Here is an 18,639-nt window from a genome sequence, read left to right as displayed (position 1 = left end):
TATTATCTTCCCAGTTCAAGTAAGCGCCTAAAAACAAATTTAACTAAACTCCAATTCCCTAGTTAAAAAGAAGATACAAAAAACAACCACAATAAAAACCTTAAAACTTATACTTTTAACTCATATACCTTTAAATCTTATTCCCTCATTTCCTTATGTTGTTTCCACAAAAGCCGAATGAAATCATTCCACCATCTCCCATTTGTTCTTAATTATACCATATTATTTAAATACTGTTTTTTATTTTCCCAATTTTCCCCACCGTCTCATCTCCCTGGTATCAGGTACTGCCAGTCTTTTTTACCAGTTTTATCAATCTTATCAGTCAAAATTAATTTCCTAACCCGGTTCCCTTATGTCCGAGGCCCTCAAATCGTCTCCCTGTACTGCCTGCAAGTTTCTTCTCTGGCCTAAAGTTAAGTCCCAAAGAGCTTTTCTCTCAACGTCTTCTTTAATTTTCTTCAGCACGCTCGCCCAAACTTCATAATTCAGTTCGTAAACCAGTAAGTATTCCAAGGCGTGCTCCACAGTTTCTTTGGGGTAACAATCGTCCATCCTTTCAGACTTTCTCGCAGTGTCCCCCTCCAGAGTGTTTATCATCCATCTTGCGTCACTCAGTCCATGAGGGACACTGCTCTGTCTTTCAACCTCAGTATCCTCAAAGTCAGATTTGTCTCCATCAGTTTGGGACTCTGCTCCTAAGGCTTCCCCTTGCAAAATCAAGGCCGGTTTTAATTGCTTCCTCGTCTTTTCCAGTGCTTGACTTTGTGAATTTGGTTCCTTTTCTCGAGCCTCAGTTATTAGTTTGTTCCCATTCTGTACCAAAGTCATTACATTCTTCCTCAGATCAGAAACACTCTGTTCAAAGATATTCACTTTATTTAAAATGTCATTCAGTAGAGCTGTTATTCTCTGAGCCATATCTTCCAGCTTGTTTTCCCAGTATTGTCTGCTGCCTCTCAAGGTCACTTCAGAACTTCTTGTCTACCATCTGGTCAAAATTTTCCATCTGCTGTAACTATGTAACAGTCCCATTATCCAAGCAGGCAACATTTAGAAACTTTTGGCAACAACTTACTCTGGTGATTTTCCATTCACTTCAGTTGTAAAAATCTGCCTTTCCACTCCTTTTTTCTTTCAAAACCTGCGAGTCGGTGCCAAAAAGTATATGTCTCTGATCCTCTTTCTCATTAAGATATAGTCCATTCCACCATTATTGTTGTTTTTAAATTATACAGGCTGACAGCCCGGTCCCAGGTTCTGAGACGGCAATAATCCAGGTCAGGTTTTCTGTCCTGCAGGGCTCAAAAGATAAAGATCTCCCCCTCTTCCCCTGCTTCCGAGGGAGGGTCGGCAAGCTTAGATGGTAAAATTCCTCGCTTTAAAAGACACCTTTCCCAAGCTCCGGATTCTAGCGTCTTTGCTTTAGTCTTTATGCAGAACGGAAGGTGAGCTTCCTGTTTATACCTTCACGTTCAAATGCCAAATTCAAATAATTTATCGTCCAATTCTGTTACTTACGAGGTCTTTTCAAGTCCAAATGTTCACAGGAAAAGTCGGCGCTTTCTGGCAACAGCTGTGCGGCTTCACTCCCTGAAAACAGCGATTGATCCGATGTGCCGTGCCACTCACCCCACGTCGCTCCGGAGCCCCGAAACCGGGGTCTCCCCGCGAGTAGGGGGGGCACTGAAGGCACCTACCGAACCCCAAGTCCACGGTCTTCCTCCGACCGTGGTTTTTAGCGGGTCTCCGCCTCGCCGTGGCGGTCAGACCCTTCTTTTCAGGGAGCAGTCTCCTCCGCAGCGGAGGAAATCCGCCATTAGCCAGCGCGTCGACTCGGAAGCTCCAGACAGAGGGCCTTCTCGGTAGTGGCACCCACTCTGTGGAATGCTCTCCCTGTCATGTGACAAAGACACATGAAGCAGAAGCAGCAAAAGCAGGCTGGGAAGTGCTGGGACTGCACAATCATTTGGGCCTACTGAAGTTGTTCAGGCCTAACTGCTAACTGTTGAGTCACTCTGACATGTGACTTAGCAGCCAGTTTCTCTTTGTGCTCTCTGCGTAAGATTTCAATGAGAGTCTGTCTGCCTCAGTTGTGAACAGTCAGTATGTAATCTCAGTCAAACAGTTTGGAACCATGTTGTTTATGAAGAAGTTTATTTTAACTCAGTAAAGCTTTTATTCTTTAAAAACTCTGTTATTAATTTATACTGCGCGTCATTCCCATCAGATGTCAAGGAGATAAAGAACTATACAACTTTTAGAATACATTTGAAGGCAGCCTTGCATGGGGTTTTTTAAATGTTTGATGTTTTATTATGTTTCTGTGTATGCTGGAAGCTGCCCAGAATGGCTGGGGCAACCCAGTCAGATAGGCAGGGTAGTAGTTGTTGTTGTTTTGTTGTTGTTTTATAATCCTGTACACACACCATTTTCAGCCCTAATGACCCCAGAGTTCCAACATCACTAGGGCAAAAGCAGTGGACATTTATGCAGTGGCATAGCTGGGGGATCATAGATTATATCTCCCACTTCAAGGTTGGACCTCTCTCTGTCCTTGGAGAGGGAGACCTGAAATTCCCCAGGGACCATAGGGATGAGTAATTAAATATGATCACTGAACCTGATGAAATTCCTACAACTAAAATGAAACCTTTTTTTTAAAGGATTTGCTAACTTTAGCAGACCAGAGCCCGACTTAGCAGACCAGAGCCCGACTTCAGCCGGGTAGGGGGGATATAAATAAAAGTTATTTTTAAATTTTTATTGTATTTATTTATTTTAAACCTGGAATATTGCACGCACACTTCAATTGCTAAGCTTCTTGAAATTCTACAAGTTCTCGATGAAATGGGCTTGGCATTTGCCTAACATTTGTACAAACCTCTGGTTGTGAGCATTTAAGTATTGTTAAAATACAAACAGTTAAACATGAATGGTTCTAATAATATATGGGAGGACGACGAAGCCGCTTCAAAGATGCTCTGAAGAAAGTGACAGCTCTTTTCAATGAACTTCATTTATTCTGCTCTACAGATGAGAACTGAAAGCAGATTACTACAATAATTGAATGGGAATGTTTTGTTTTCATATAGGAAATAGAAATATTTATTGGACTTTTCTGGCTTCTTTCCACCACTGCTTTCAGTTTCTCTGTTTATCTCTCAGTTTGCTGTCATATTATTTATTATTGCCGCAATTTTGTTAATCACTAATCTTTTTCTCCTATTCTAGATCAGGAAAGGGTTGGTTTTTTGGGCTGTTTTTTTTGAGAAGTGGAGGCTGAAAATGCAAATTCCCATCTTTGAATAAGACAGTCCCAATCTGAGTCTGGTGACACCACCTTTGAGTTTTCCTGATGTGAAGGTACCATTTGCGCCAAGGGATCATAGAGATTTGTATTATTCTTGACTCCAAATATGGGAAGCTACCCACTACAAGGGCAGTGTGGTGCAAGAATGCCTGTATTTCCTTCTCATATTTCCATTTTGTCTCTCAGGGTTCATCTTGTCTATCACTGGCTGCCAAACTGGCAAGGGTTGGCAACCAAGGATAGCGATACAGAACAGAACAGAGTAGCCTCCACCCTTCAATGAAATGCAAAAGAGAACATCTCAGTGACATTTTTATAGAGGACAGTCCATTATTTGAAGGACTGTCAGAGGATAGTTCCCTATTTGACGGTGTTCTTTAGTTGAATGTCTCTCTGGTCTAAGTCCAGTTAAAGCAAAAGAACCATAAGAACAGAGAGCAGGGTCTATGGAGAAGCCCATCAAAAGTTAGCACCTAAATAGATAGATCACCTGGTCACAGTCTTCCCCACTATGCAGAGATGAAGTGTACTTCTATTTAAATTATGGTAAATTATTTCTAATTTTTCATCAGATATCTGAATTTTAGGCCTCTTTGTACTCTTATTTGGTGTCGTCTTGTACCACTCTACGGTGTTCTTCCACCTAGCACCAGACATGTCTCATGCGTTGGACCAGTTCCATACTGAGACAGCCCCATGGTTGCCACAGAGGCCATGAAGTCCTGAGCTGCCCCATTTGAGGCAGCCTTGGCCTGGATATTGAAATCCCTCAACACTACCATGAAAGAGCTCTCCAGCACCACATCTGAGACTACTTCCATCAGCTTGCTCAAGGAGGTTGTAGAACAAGTGGGTGGATAGTATACTATCATACACCCCCCATTCTGTCTCTCTGGCCCATCACCACAAACAATCCCAGAAACCCAGGCACAGTGAAGTCTTCTGGTGAAGGAGATTGAATTTTTATGGACTGCACCAATTCCCCTGCCTGCCCCTCTGATCTGGAACGGTGCTGCACCAAGTAGCCAGGCAGATACATCTCATCTGCCCATATTTTTATCCTCCTCACCCCACTCAAAGATGCTGCTGGCAATCCAGCACTGACATGACAGAGTCTGACCTGTGACTCCAGTGAATAGGATACTTTTCCTCATTGCTAACAATCTGCCCCTCAAAAGACTCTTGATTATGGATGAATTGGCCTGATTGAGCACTCACAGTAGTATTATTATTATTGCAAACATTTCAGCAGCCGGCAAGTATCATGACCTATAATTAATACATAAAAATAACCCAAACAACAGCAAATTCTTTTTGGTCTTCAGTTTTTTGTTTTGTTTTTCAGACAAAAGAAATTAATCCCTCACCTGGCTATTTTTAGAATGATCACTCATGGACAAGAAAAGTAAGTTTTTCAAAAAACTTAAATGAAAAGCAACAACCAGAAATTAAAAGCAATTATTGCAGTCAAGAGTTGGACTCTTTTCCTCCCATAGAGCTTGAAGAGTGAAAAGAGCCCACAGCAATTGCTTTCTTCAAGAAGAACACCACTGCAAAATGGGATGTGTGCATACAGTTTGTACAAATGGTACCCAATTAACCACTTAAAGGCAGATTAATTGCTCTATACTGCCAAGAAATATGGAGGTGTTGTCAGAGTGCAATAAAATCAATTACAAAAAAAATTGTCTTGTGAAATATTCCATCAGCTAAATAAGCTGTTCCAGGCTTCTGGGAATGTGTGTGTTTGTGTGTGTAGCCTGTTTGATGTTGCTGAACTCTAACACTGAACTCCATGAAGAATTTTAGAAGAAGATACTTTCCCCACAAAGCAGTGAAAATGAATTGTCCCTTCTCCAACAAACATGGTTTGCACAAGGAAAGATGCCTCTGCATGTAAATCTGAGTTGGACTGGTCAATGGGAACTGATTCTTGGGGATTAGACTTATATTGAGTCACACCATTGGTCCACCTAGCTCAGCAGGAGCCAATGTGTGGCCTTCCAGGTGTTGTCGAACTGGCAGCTCCCATCATACCTGACCATTTTGCTGATGATACTAAATTGTGGCCAAACAGATGCCTTTGACAAGCCCACAAGTGTGATCTGTGCACAACAACACTCTCCCCACTTGATTCCCAGCCACTGACATCAGAAAGCATGCCACCTCTGACAATGGAAGTAGAACATGATGGTGAAAGTGTCATAAGCCACTTGCAGCTTCAGGCAATTGTTTGGATGCCAGGACAAGCCTTCTGGTCTAGGGAACCCATTGCTTTCTAGTCCTAAGCATCACTGTGAAGACAAATGATATATAAAATCCTACATAACAAATCCTAGGCATCATTGTGAGCATGTGCAAAATACTTAAAGCTATTTTAGAACTCTACAAACACAGCAAAACCCTTTATCTGTGATATTTTTTAAGACCCCATGAAAATCCATCACCATTTTAGTGCCAATTTCTCCTAATATAAACATTTATTTCGCTAATATAATGCTTTTCTCTCCCCCCCCCCCTGCTAATATAAGCACTTCTATGCATACTTTACCTCAGTACATTCATTTTTGTGCACATTACTTTTCTGGAGAATCTCACTGCAAAACATGTAGAAGTGCAGGTTTCAAAGGATATCTGTGTGCAGGATCAGCAGTGTGAGGTGAGGAGGTGAAATATACTCAGAGTCGAGAGTGGATTCCATGCTCTTTATTCAGCTCATAGTGGTGAGGAGGAATGAAAGTCCCCTCAAAGTATCTGCTTTATATACATTATTTACACAATGGGCTGCACGTGATTATCTAATTCCGGAATTCTCCTGTAGGCGAATCAGGTTGTAGATTCACTTCCATCTGGAGCCGGATTGGGTGGCTCCTGCAGACCAATCATACTGCTGCATTGTTCTAGGACCAATCAGACTGCTGCATTCTGAATCCTACTGTTCTAGGACCAATCAGACTGCTGCATTTTGGATCCTATTGTTCTAGGACCAATCAGACTGCTGCATTTTGGATCCTATTCAACTCAGTACATAACAGGAGGGCTCATGACTCATGCAATTTGTGATGCAGCCCCCATCTGCACTATACATTTAAAGCAGCATCATACCTCTTTAAACAGCCGTGGCACCCTTGAAAGAATTCTGGGAAGTATAGTTTGTTAAGGGGGCCAAGAGCTGCTAGGAGATTCCTGTTCTCCTCACAGAGTTCCAACACTCAGAGTCCCTTGGGAAGAGGGATTGGTGCTTAAACTATGAAAACTGTAACTCTTTGAGGGGAATAGGGTTTGTGATAACAAATGTCAGGGCCCTGACCAAACTTCAGTTCCCAGAATTCTTTGGAGGAAGTGGTACAATACTGCTTTCAATGCTTAGTGCAGATGGTATCTCAATTTTATTTTGAGGCCAGTGAGCTTCACACACCACAGTTCATAGCTCCATTTGGCCTGGTTGATCTCAAGCTGTACAGGGCTAGTTTATTTGCATTTTTAATCCATTAAAAAAAAAGAAAGCTAGCATTTTGTTTGGGAATTATGTAATGCCAAATGGCTTGTTGCTCTTTTTTGTTAGCGCATATTTTCCATTTAATAATTTAAAACACAATATCCAGCCCTTTGTCATAATACCAGGGCAGCATTTATGCAAACCTCCAGCTGGATGCATATTTATTGGCACCTTTTAATATAGAGAGTTTACATTCCAGCTCTGTTTTATGCTTGCTCTCTCTTCCTCTCTGGTACATTGATGGTCGTGGGGCCATTATTGTTTCAAGTTATAAAATATAGATATCACTACCATGAATATTAGATCTCAATATATGGCCTTCTGAGGCAATTTGAACTGTATAAAACAATGTTTAAATACAGCTAACAGTGAAAAACTTTAAAACGTGCACAGTAAGAACAAAAGGGCCGAGCAAATCATGCAACAATGGACAAAATCAGGCAGTAGCAATAATGGAAAATGCTGAAACCATGGGGATGTCTCAATAGTATAGAGAACCGGGTATACTGTCATGGGACAGGAATCAGCTTCACCTGCAGAACAGCAGCCTGAAGAGAGAGGGAGTGACTCCACCTGCAGCTGATCAGCCTTCAAGGACACAGAGGAGAAGGCACTGATGAGAACCAGCTGGCTTCAGCCTTCTTAAGCAGAGCCAAATGCTGGCAACACTGCTAGTAGTTCCTGGCTCTACCTTGCAGCTTCCTGCTCATCTTGACCCTGGACCCCATAATTATTGGATTCCTTGACCCTTGGACCATGTGGATTGCTGTTTGCCCAACCCTTGGACTGGACCTAACTTTGTATGCTGATGCTGCCTCCAGGCAAGTACACCTCAGAGACTCTTCTGGTTGGCTGGTCTCCCACTGCACTGAGCTCACTGAATGAATGCACAGAGGCAGTTATAGGCCCATCCCCCCAATGAATGTCCATTTGATGTTCACTTAAAAGAGTTGTTTGCATGTATGAATAGAAAGCTCCCACATGCAAGAAACAACCCCTGACTCCAATTAGCCCTGACTGAAGGTTTCCCAACAGGGGAAGAGGTGTTCCCTGAAGCTGCCTGCACAATAACCCATTTAGCAAGGGCCAGTGGGAAGGGTTGGGCCATGGGAACAATACATTATTTCCAACTTGGTCTGGATGTACGCACAATAGGCTAGGAACATGTACAACTCATCACACAATAGGGCTGTTTACATATTACACTCAACAGATGTACAATCTGCGTACCCGTGTACATAAGAAGTTGAGCTGTACATACGTACAGTTGTTTACATGCAGATATTTTTACTACACAGCAACAGACCTGCTCCAAGCAGCTGTAAAATGGTAAAAGAAAGAAAGATGCCGTCTCAGACTTCCTTGTAGTAAACAAATGTTTATTTGTTTGTAAAGCTATATGGGTTTTTATAAAGGATTTTTGAGAATTTTCCCTAAAAAGATCCACCCACAAATGGGACAAGATGGAGCCTGGCACAGGATGGAAATATGGCAAAACATGTTCTCCTAGTTGTATGTAGTTACTTAAAGGTAAAGGTACCCCTGCCCGTACGGGCCAGTCTTGACAGACTCTAGGGTTGTGCGCCCATCTCACTCAAAGAGGCCGGGGGCCAGCGCTGTCCGAAGACACTTCCGGGTCACGTGGCCAGCGTGACATTGCTGCTCTGGCGAGCCAGAGCTGCACACGGAAACGCCGTTTACCTTCCTGCTAGTAAGCGGTCCCTATTTATCTACTTGCACTTTGACATGCTTTCGAACTGCTAGGTTGGCAGGCGCTGGGACGAACAACGGGAGCGCACCCCGTCGCGGGGATTCGAACCGCCGACCTTTCGATCGGCAAGCCCTAGGCGCTGAGGCTTTAACCCACAGCGCCATGTAGTTACTTAGGCCAATACAAAATGGTGGGGTGAGGCAGGCCATGTTCATGGCATGGATGGGCTCGGATGTTTCAGGATCTACTTCAGACTCGACTCTAACCTAAAAGGATCTGGACTCCACTGTGAAATGGGCCCAAAATCTGGAGTTTACCACCACTTGTAGCTACTGCATAGTTTTCTGCTTGGCATCCTGGTTAGTTTTCTAATGAACTTTGACAGGTATCTATAACTCCCAGCTTCATAGCCCACTTCATGGCTAGTCTTTTGGAATTTGATACCCTTTCAGTTATTGCTCTGAATCAGCTTGTGTTTGTTGGGTTGCTTTGATTTGAACAAGATCCCTGGTGTCACCTCACAACATGACTTTTTGTTTGCAGAAAAGGTTTACAGACTATTCTGTGTCTTGTCTCTTCAGGTTTATCCTATGATATAGATTTCCCCAATGTCTCACATTGTGTGTCATATGTAAGAAGATAAAAGGTTTTTGTGTTTCTTCCCCCCAAAATAAAGATGCTTTAAGTACTCACAGAGGATTGCATGCATCCACCTGAATCTAAAGATCTAGGTAGTGGTTCTATCCATCAATGGCTTTTGGGTTTTTTTAAAAAAGAGATCCCTGCAAACAGTTGGTTGATTGATGAAACTTCGTGTCTGTGGAAACTCTGGCAGAAAGTGCACTCTGTTCCTAAGTGGCTTAGAGCTGCCACTGCTGGGTCTTGTTCTGATAGCTCCAAGGCTGTGATTCGTATTCAGTAAAGGCTAGACAACATCTGCCAAGACTGGACCATATCAGTGTCTGCAGTAGAGCAGGGGAGGGTGGGGGGACCTTTTACAGCTCAAGCTTCTGAAGGCTACATGCCACTGGTGGGCAAGGCCAGAGGCAAAAGTGGACTGAGCAAAAGGTGTAGCCTACATTCTGTTGTGGGTTTGTGTACTGACCCGCATGCACACATCTTTCCATTTAAGCAAGAGGTTCTCTCAAAGTTCAAGAATGTGCAGAAGCACTTGAAGATGTGGAATGGAGCCACTGAGAAGTGCAGACCTTTCAAGTGTCCCTACTTTCTAGGGACAGTCCCGGATTTACAGAAGCCATCCCGGTTTCTGATTTGATCCCAGAATGTCCCACTTTGCCTTAGGATGTCCCTATTGTCATCAGAGAAATCTAGGAGAGTATGGTAGGACACCCCTATTTTCATGGGAGAAATGCGACCCCTGTGCCAAGGAGAAAAGTAACTATACAACCTTTAGAAGACTTCTCATGGCTGCCCAGTACAGGGAAGTTTTAAAATGTTTGATCATGTTTTTTGTATAGGCTGGAAGTTGCCCAGAGTGGCTGGGGCTACCCAGTCAGATGGATGTGGTATAAATGTTGTTGTTGCAGTTTTCATCTGCAGGGTATGGAAGTGTATGGAAATTGGGGTATGTGGCCTGGGCTGGGTTACAGAGGACTGGAGGGCTATGTTTTTATCCCCAGACCAAAGGTTTCCCACTCCTGTGGTAGAAGAAAGTCATGATTAACATTGCATGGTATGATGGCATTTAAACTGATGACATGAATGGTGGGGATAAGGCTGGTTTCCACTAGGGCTTGTCCCCTTGAGGAATGCTCTATGATTTCCTCCCTAAGCCCATCCATGAATTTTCAGGTTTCATTCAAAAGAAAAAACTGCACAGTGGTACCTCGGGTTACAGACGCTTTGGGTTACAGACGCTTCGGGTTACAGACGCTTCAGGTTACAGACCCCACTAACCCAGAATTAGTACCTCGGGTTAAGAACTTTGCTTCAGGATGAGAACAGAAATTGTGTGGCGGCGGCAGCAAGGCCCCATTAGCTAAAGTGGTATCTCAGGTTAAGAACAGTTTCAGGTTAAGAATGGACCTCCAAAATGAAAAAGTTCTTAACCCGAGATACCACTGTATAGCTAAAATAAGATAAAAGGAAAAGCACACAGGCAGTGTTGTAGGCAGTTGCTCACTAAGCAACACAATCAAACAACAAACATATTAGCTTCCTTATATTTATGTTTTGGCTGCTCTGCAGTGATTCACTGCTGCCAAAGTTCCCCTTCACCATAATGTTTCTGCCTACAGTGCTAGGCAGAGACAATCTGGTTTAGGATATTGAAGGGGATGCCAAAACAATGAGGACTGTCACAACTTTAAGACATGAAAATGCTTATTAGAGCTATTAAATACAGAATTATTTGGGCTTATAGATCTGATTCTGTGCAAATAGTACCTGTAATCAATACGGGTTAGTGAAAGTTGAGGGAGAGAGACCAAATTTTGGGCACAACAGTTGCGATAGATGCTTTCCTCCAAAGATGATTTCTCTCTTTTATAGGCTGATCCTGTTTAATAGCACTGGAAGTAGAAGACAGCATCAAACTTTGCAATTATTTGTTTCATATAATTATATTCCTGGGAGCCATGCCTATTTTTTTCAGATATTTGCCACTAAATGCCAGATGAGCTATGTGCTTAATTTCCATAGGAGGCAACTATGTATCTTGTTTTTCCTCAACCACTATAGGGAAATGTAGAGTCAGATTTTCATTGCGAAGAGAGCATGCAGGAAGGAATTACTTTGCTCCCCGACTAAGATCAAACTGGGGAGCCCGACAAGCACGGCTGGATGACTTGTGGAGTCCAATGGAGTTATTCATTCATTTATAACAGTATTCCTACACCACCATATCATAAAATATCAATATGATGTACAGCACTGTTTCCCTAAGTGTGGTACTCAAATACCCAGGGATACATGAAATGGTTTCAAAGGGTACATGGCAAAAAAATGTAAATCATGATCACAGTTGTTTTAACTGCAGAAAATTATTCAAAGATAAAATAGTGTCATTAAAACTACCTCCAAATTATCTTTGCCGAAGAAGGGGCACCCCAGTAAGACTAAACTTTCTAAAGGATTACACAGTCATTGTATGTTTGGGAAACACTGGTGAAGAGCAGTAAAAAACAAAACACCATTAAAAACCATACAAATAATCTTGATAGTGGCTGGCTAATAAATTTAAACAGCTCCAAAGGCCTGTTGGCATAAAAGGGACTTCCAGACATGCCTGAAAATCAAAAGCGAGAATCCCTGCAGATTCGTGTTCTTATGCACCTGCATTATTTTATACTTTGTGGATGTCCCATGATCATATTATAAAGCAGTTATGTTCTGTGTTATAAATCAAGCACTGTTAGGGGTTGTTTCTTCTTGTTTTTCCAATCTATTTTTCATCAATAAAAATTCAGTATGGTGCGAAAAACTTTTTATTCTGAAAGAAGAAGAAATTTGGGTTAGAGTCTGTCAGAAACCTCAAGCTTGTTGCTGACATTGCTTCACAACAATGGGGAGGTGTTGTGCAGTGGGGTGGGCCTTTGAACGAAGGAGCAATTCCTTAGCAGACTTGCTTTTCATATAAATTCTGGTCCCCAGGATGTCAAGGAAAGGTCCGGGGGGGGGGGGAGCTCAAGTTCCTTACAGGAAATTTTGCACCAAAATTAACGTCAAAGTTGTCCCCAGACTCAGAGGTATAGGAGACGAAGCCAGTGACAACATTTGACAACAAACATTTTCTTTTGGCATGGCTACTGATGTTTGCCTAGGCTCCTTGTTTGCTCTTTGTCACCTTTGATTCCCCCACCCCACCCCCAACTGCAACATTTTAAATATATATTTTGAAAGCTGAAGATGAACTTTTCATTTATCATCCCACACTGAAAGTGTGTGTGAGAGAAAGGGGGCTGGGTGGAAGAAATAATCTTTTTACAATCCAAATACATCATTGTCATGCCAAATTTTCATTGCAGGAGTTCATGCAGTGGTCAGTCCTTATCTGCAGAGCACAAAGGTAAGAGCATGTTTCTAAAGGTCTTCAGATTTTTAAATGTGAGCTTTTTTCTTCAGCGTTCATCCATTTGCTAACACACCCACCCCTGATGTCATCTCAGTTTCTCTTAACAGGGGAATATGAGCTTATCGCATTTGCAAATGTACAGATGAGTCAAAATTGGGAAGAAGAGCAATGACTAGGTTGGACTGGATGCAAACTCAAAGAGAAATAGGAAAAGGTGAGGAACTGCTGGGGGAAAAGAGAAGAAAGACTATCTTTATTCCTTGCCCCCCTCAGTTCTTCTCTTTAGGACGGCTTACACATTCAACTCAAAGGCTTGTTCACGTGTTACAATGAATAAAAGAACACATGGTTTTTATGCATGTACAAGTTTTTCTGTGAAAGTGTACACTTGTTGAGTTGCGCAGCACAACTATTGTGTACAGTGACTGTACGCTCATTGACTGTAACATGTGAACCTGTTTAAATATTTGGAAGTTGTAACCAGTGTTAGTTCTAATCAAAGTAGGCTCATTGAAAGTAATAAACATGATGATCTTAGGTTCATTTATTTCAATAGGTCAACTCTGGAGACAAGTCTTTGCCTTGAGAGCCAATGTGGTGTAGTGGTTAAGAGCGGTGGACTCCTAATCTGGGGAACCGGGTTCGCGTCTCCGCTCCTCCACATGCAGCTGCTGGGTGACCTTGGGCCAGTCACACTTCTTTGAATTCTCTCAGCCCCACTCACCCCACAGAGTGCTTGTTGTGGGGGAGGAAGGGAAAGGAGAATGTTAGCCGCTTTGAGACTCCTTAAAGGGAGTGAAAGGCGGGATATCAAATCCAAACTCTTCTTCTTCTTCTTCTTGGACTTTGTTCCCATATACCAATTCTCTACAGAGCCACTGAATAACCAACATTTTCTGTATGCCAGGTTAGTCATGTAGCTTGGCCCTCAGAGAAAGTTCGTGAGAGAACAGCGATTTGTGAGCTGGTTCTTGAGAGTAGGTGGAATCTGTTAAGCAAAGTTTCTAATGATGATCCTGCCACAGTAAATAACTTCATTTTCAAAAAGATTAAATCCATCTGCAAGCATAATTTTTTTAAAGGTTATCTCTGAGTTCAGTAGGTATAGTGTACTCTTATCAAACCCAAAGAGCTTGCCATGGGTTTGATAACCCTTAAGCCTCCCCTGTTTTCACATTTCTGCAAGGAGGCAGGAGAGAGAACCAAATTGGAAATAATTGCCTCCTGCAGTAACAGGTTTATCACCATAAAAATATGATTCGTTCCCCTGGAATGTATGCTACTCTCAGATCATCTTGTGCTTCCCCGTTAACTTAGAAATTACATCAGATAGAAGATCCCAGAGAACTCCTTGCTGAGCCCCCATTTGGTGTCATAATAGAGATAATTATTGTGAAGGCAGGAATTGCAGGCTGCTAAGGAACGAACACAATAGTGGTTGTGGCCTCCATCACAAAAAGATATATACAGCTCTGTTATGCGTTCTGCTTTCATTTCTTCATTAGATTTTTTTCACACCAAGATGTTGCTTTTTTTGTTTTTGATGTTAGTTATTTAATGGCAAGCACCTGCAAATCTACTTGCCAGTTTGCCTGGAAAGAGCTCCTCATTAGATGCAGAGCATCTAGCAGTACACAACCCCCACCCCCCAGAAGCTAAGAAAATAAGAAGTGTCCTTTTGGATCAAGCTGTAGGCCCATCATATCTATCATTGTGTTCCCTTAGTGGCCAACCAGTGGCCTTTGGGAAGCTCACAAGTAGGACATAAAGCACAATAGCACCAAGCCTACTGGTAAAGCCCAACACTTGGTACCCAGAGATATACTACCTGCAGTGCAGAAATTGGTACACAACCATCATGGTTAATAGTAATTGCCAACTTTATTCCTCTGGCATATTTCATAAAGCCTCTCATGGTCACCCAAGTTGTTGGCCTTCACTAAATCTTGCAGCAACGAATGCCATAGTTTAATTATTTGATTATTGTGTGTTCTGAGTCTTCCAGCATTTGGCTTCACTGAATGGCTCTAATTATGTAAAAGGGAGAAAATTTCTATTTTCTGATGCTGTTTAGAGGAACAGCAGGCATCTCTTCCAAGTAGTTAGTGGGAGATGACCTTCTCTTTCCAAGCTCACTGGCTACGTTAAAGGAGAGACAATAACTCTTCTCAGGACTCACAAAAAGGGCACTGAAGCATTTTACAGAGGGCAGTGTGGATGGCCACACTAGGTCTGCCTCTCCATTGCTATATTTTCCTCACGTCATGGAAAGTGACTATATGAAGTGGGGAGCATTTTGAATCCATGAATGCTTCACAAATAATTTAGACTTCTGCTTTTCCAGGTTTCCAAAATGCACTGGGGAGCCTCCACAAAAAATGTAAGCAATGATGGAATTTCCACACTGATTGATCAGTCATAAGGTATTCCATTAACATTTATTTAATTGAATTGAAGCACTAAATAAAACTCAGTTTTTTAAGTACAGGTGATACAGACCTCTATCACACAATACTGGATGTGACATTATCTCACAGTGCCTTTTCCTCTTCTCTGCTATTGACAACCAATCTTGTGGCGTGAGGAAACTCGCATTGGCATCACATTGTGTAATACAAGATAGGACATTACCAGAAAAAGGTAAAAAGTAGAGTGTTGACAGCCTAATACCTTAGTTTCACTCTCAGTTCTATGCAAAAGGTGTCACAATACAATATGGTGCTCTGGATATTGGCTGGCTATCCTTTGTCAAGCTGTTTTGGTTGCAAATGGTTAGCAATCATCACCTGTCATTTGCTCAATGGGCAGTTCAAGCTTTAACTAAGTGGAGGAAGCAGTGCTTGAATACAGGTGTTATGATATGTGAGATGTGAATTGTATGTGATTTTCCAGTGTTAATTGCTCTACCAAGGCTGAACCTCTGATCCCTCCTGCAGTCTGCAATGCACACCATGAAATTAACTGAAGAATCTTAATGTGCCTTTACGGCTGCAAAGCCTATCTTCCCTGTTTTAGAAGAAGGCTCTCACAAGTAGTGAGAGGAGGGTCACAAAACCTTTGGGGAGTTTTGTAGTTGGAATTTATGTGGAAGAGAGATCTGTGACCTGTACAAAACTGAAATATTATTCAAGTACCATTGCTCTTTGCGGCCCTGATGCAAGATTGGCAACTGTACTTACCTGCTGTAGGAGTGATTGCTTGCTTATCTGTTCTTCGTGTATACTCTATTTCTAAATAAAAGAGGAAAACATGAAGCTTCCACAAATCTTCATTGCTCTTTCATACAAACTCTGTAGGAATGTCCTAAGCCAGGCTAGATCTTTTCACAGCTCAGAAAAGTAGAGAGTATGTTACAATAGCTAAAACATGTGGTTAGAACCAATGAGTGGGTTGAACAGTCTCGGCATCTGCACAACCATACAAACAGGATTGGGTAACCGTTCCATTGATCCCCTAAATGTGATCTCCCCATGACGTGAAGGAAATTAGTTCACATTTATTTATATCACTCATCCCTGGAGAATTGAGGATTAATACTAATTAAATTATCAGTGAATTTCTTGAAATTACTAAATAAATCAGTGTTAGCAAATAACAATAAAAAGAACTAATGATTTAGCAAATGTGCCACAGGCTGCTTTAGCAAACCTTTCTCTGGGCTGCTTACACACTTATTTAAATAATATCTAAAGCATACATTCCCCTCAAAAAACCCTGTGAACTTTAGTTTACTAAGGGGAGGGATTGCAGTTCTGTGAGGGGTAAACTACAGTTCTCAGGGTTTGAGTGTTTGTATGCTTTATTCCTGGTAACAGAATATTATAATCCAGATCTGCTGGATCGGGATGACTGTGGCCAGTATGGTGCAGAGCCCATGTGAAACAGGATATATTGTTGAGCTTGAACTGCAGGGACTGGGATTCAAATTCTGCTGCGCCATGACGCTCTTTGAATGACCTATAGCAAATGATAACTCTTAGTCAAAATCAGTTTACATGGCTGCTGTGATGTGCAGAACGTATTATCCCATGGCCTCCTTGGAAAAAAGGAGGGATACAGAACGTGTGTGATAAAGAAATGCACATGCAAAACTCCTATTTTGTGGCATTGTGAGTGGTGCAATAGCAATTCAAGTGAAAGAAAACGGAATGGTACACTGGGTATCACTGAATTGCATTTTGGCTTAGCTATGTATACCTCTTTCCTTCCCTGTCCCATGAAAGTAAGTGAACATATGAAATATATATATATTCCCATTCGTATATTGATTTTACTACTCAAACACGTTATATTAAGCATCTTTCTAGGACTGGATCAGGCTCCTCCATAACTTTTATAAATGGAAGCCTGACATCACAATCCTAACTCATTGAGTTGTGTAGGGCTTACTCTAAAGTGGCATTCATTTGCCATCTGTGTAAACCTTGGTCCATCTAGATCAGAACTGTCTACACTGCTTGGCAGTGGAGATGCTGGGGGTTGAGTCCAGGCCCTTTTGCATGCAAAACAGATGCTCTGCCACTGAGCTATGGTCCTTTCCCAAGCTAAAAAGCACCATTCAACAGTAGATGCTATTTACACAGGAGCATAGGATGCTGCTTCATACCAAAGTCAGACCCTTTGTCCATCTAGCTCTTCCTTGTCAACATTGATTGACAGTGGCTCTTGATGGTTTCAGATATGGTAAACTATCTGGAGGTGCTGAGGAATGCACCAGGGACCTTATGCATGCAAAGCAGATCTTCTATCACTAAGTTATGGCCCTAATCTCCCTTCGAAGATCTCTTTTCCTCCCCCCCCCCTTTTGGGAGATGTCAAAAAGCCACATATTTTCAGTAGCTGATTCACTCCCACCTAAGAATTTATTTCCTGGAGATTACTCTTCTATGACAGAGCGAATATGTTCCTTCTATGCTTAACTACTACTTCTAATCCCTTCCAGCAGTCTTTTCATCCTGAGTGGCCTGCTGACCCTAAATGTTTGAATCAGCACATCTGCCTGTAAAACCCGTCATAATTCATGCTTTGTGACAGTACATTGGCACAGCAGTCTGGTCATTGCCTCTTAAGCACCATGTTGCTGGTGCAGCAGGTCACAGGATTAGGCCATTAGGGTATAAATATTTTTCATGACAAAGTGACAGCACAGTTAATGGAGTTTTTGATATATTTGTGGGGGGAACCCAACAACTTGCTAAATGTTTGCAGTGTCTGTAAAGCAAGAAACCTGCTTTGAGTAGGATTGAACCCAGACTATTCCTAAAGGTTTGTTTTTGGATATAGGAAATATTAGCTTATGTGTGTGTATCACATTCATTCCCCCAAAACTGATAATTTTCAAGGGTTCATGCAGTTTCTAAGCAAGTACACCCATCATATAGTTGAATGATGGAATTGGCTACCAAACAATGTTGTGATGGCCACCAATTTGGCCTTAAAATGAGATTAAATGACGAATAATGGCTATTAGTCACAATGGCTATAAACTACTTTCAGGAACATATGCAGTTGCATGTTCAGACCCAGAGACCTCCCTACTAAATAAAGACAGATTTGACTCAAATTTTAGTTTTGGTTTTTGGCAGAATTTAGGCCACAACTTTATTGATTATAGAAAAGTGAGTGGTTGCATAGGCTCTGGTTTGACTAGCTCCCTACACCCTTGCAGGTAGCGCTCTATCATAGGTCAGCCAAGAGTGAACACCTGAGGAAGGTGAAAAGCCTGGGAGCAGACTCTATTCACTCCCCAGATGCTCCCCTGCACTCAGGCATGGGCACAACCCCTTTTCGGGGGCTGGCCAAACCAAGTTGAGACCCTGGATTCCTTTAACGGAATACCCTTCACATAGTGATGGCGAGACCGTTCTCTCATGCCTATCACATGAACCAGTGCCTATCCGCAACCTTACAAGTTGTGACGAATTGCTACGTGGCAGGTGAAACCCAAATGGCAACAGCCAATCAGCCAAGTGGGAAAATTCCTGCTGTGCCCCTGTCCCAACGACAGACGACACACGACGGCATAGCAAGGTCAATCACAAAAGGCCCGAAATATAGGGAGAGGTGGGCGGGTGTTCCAATGC

General features: G+C 42.2%; 1 long non-coding RNA gene across 1 annotated transcript; it reads right to left on the bottom strand.

Moving 5' to 3' along the window:
* Positions 1-6,004: 6,004 nt before the first annotated feature.
* Positions 6,005-16,003, bottom strand: LOC310680033. Its single transcript, XR_014512626.1, has 3 exons — positions 15,736-16,003; positions 8,696-11,974; positions 6,005-8,335 (listed from the first exon to the last, which is right to left on the bottom strand). It is a non-coding gene; the product is annotated as an uncharacterized lncRNA (long non-coding RNA).
* Positions 16,004-18,639: the final 2,636 nt, after the last annotated feature.

The sequence above is a fragment of the Podarcis tiliguerta genome (assembly GCF_965153285.1).
Source record: "Podarcis tiliguerta genome assembly, chromosome: 6".
Lineage (NCBI taxonomy): Eukaryota > Metazoa > Chordata > Lepidosauria > Squamata > Lacertidae > Podarcis > Podarcis tiliguerta.
This window is presented reverse-complemented; position numbering and strand designations above follow the sequence as displayed.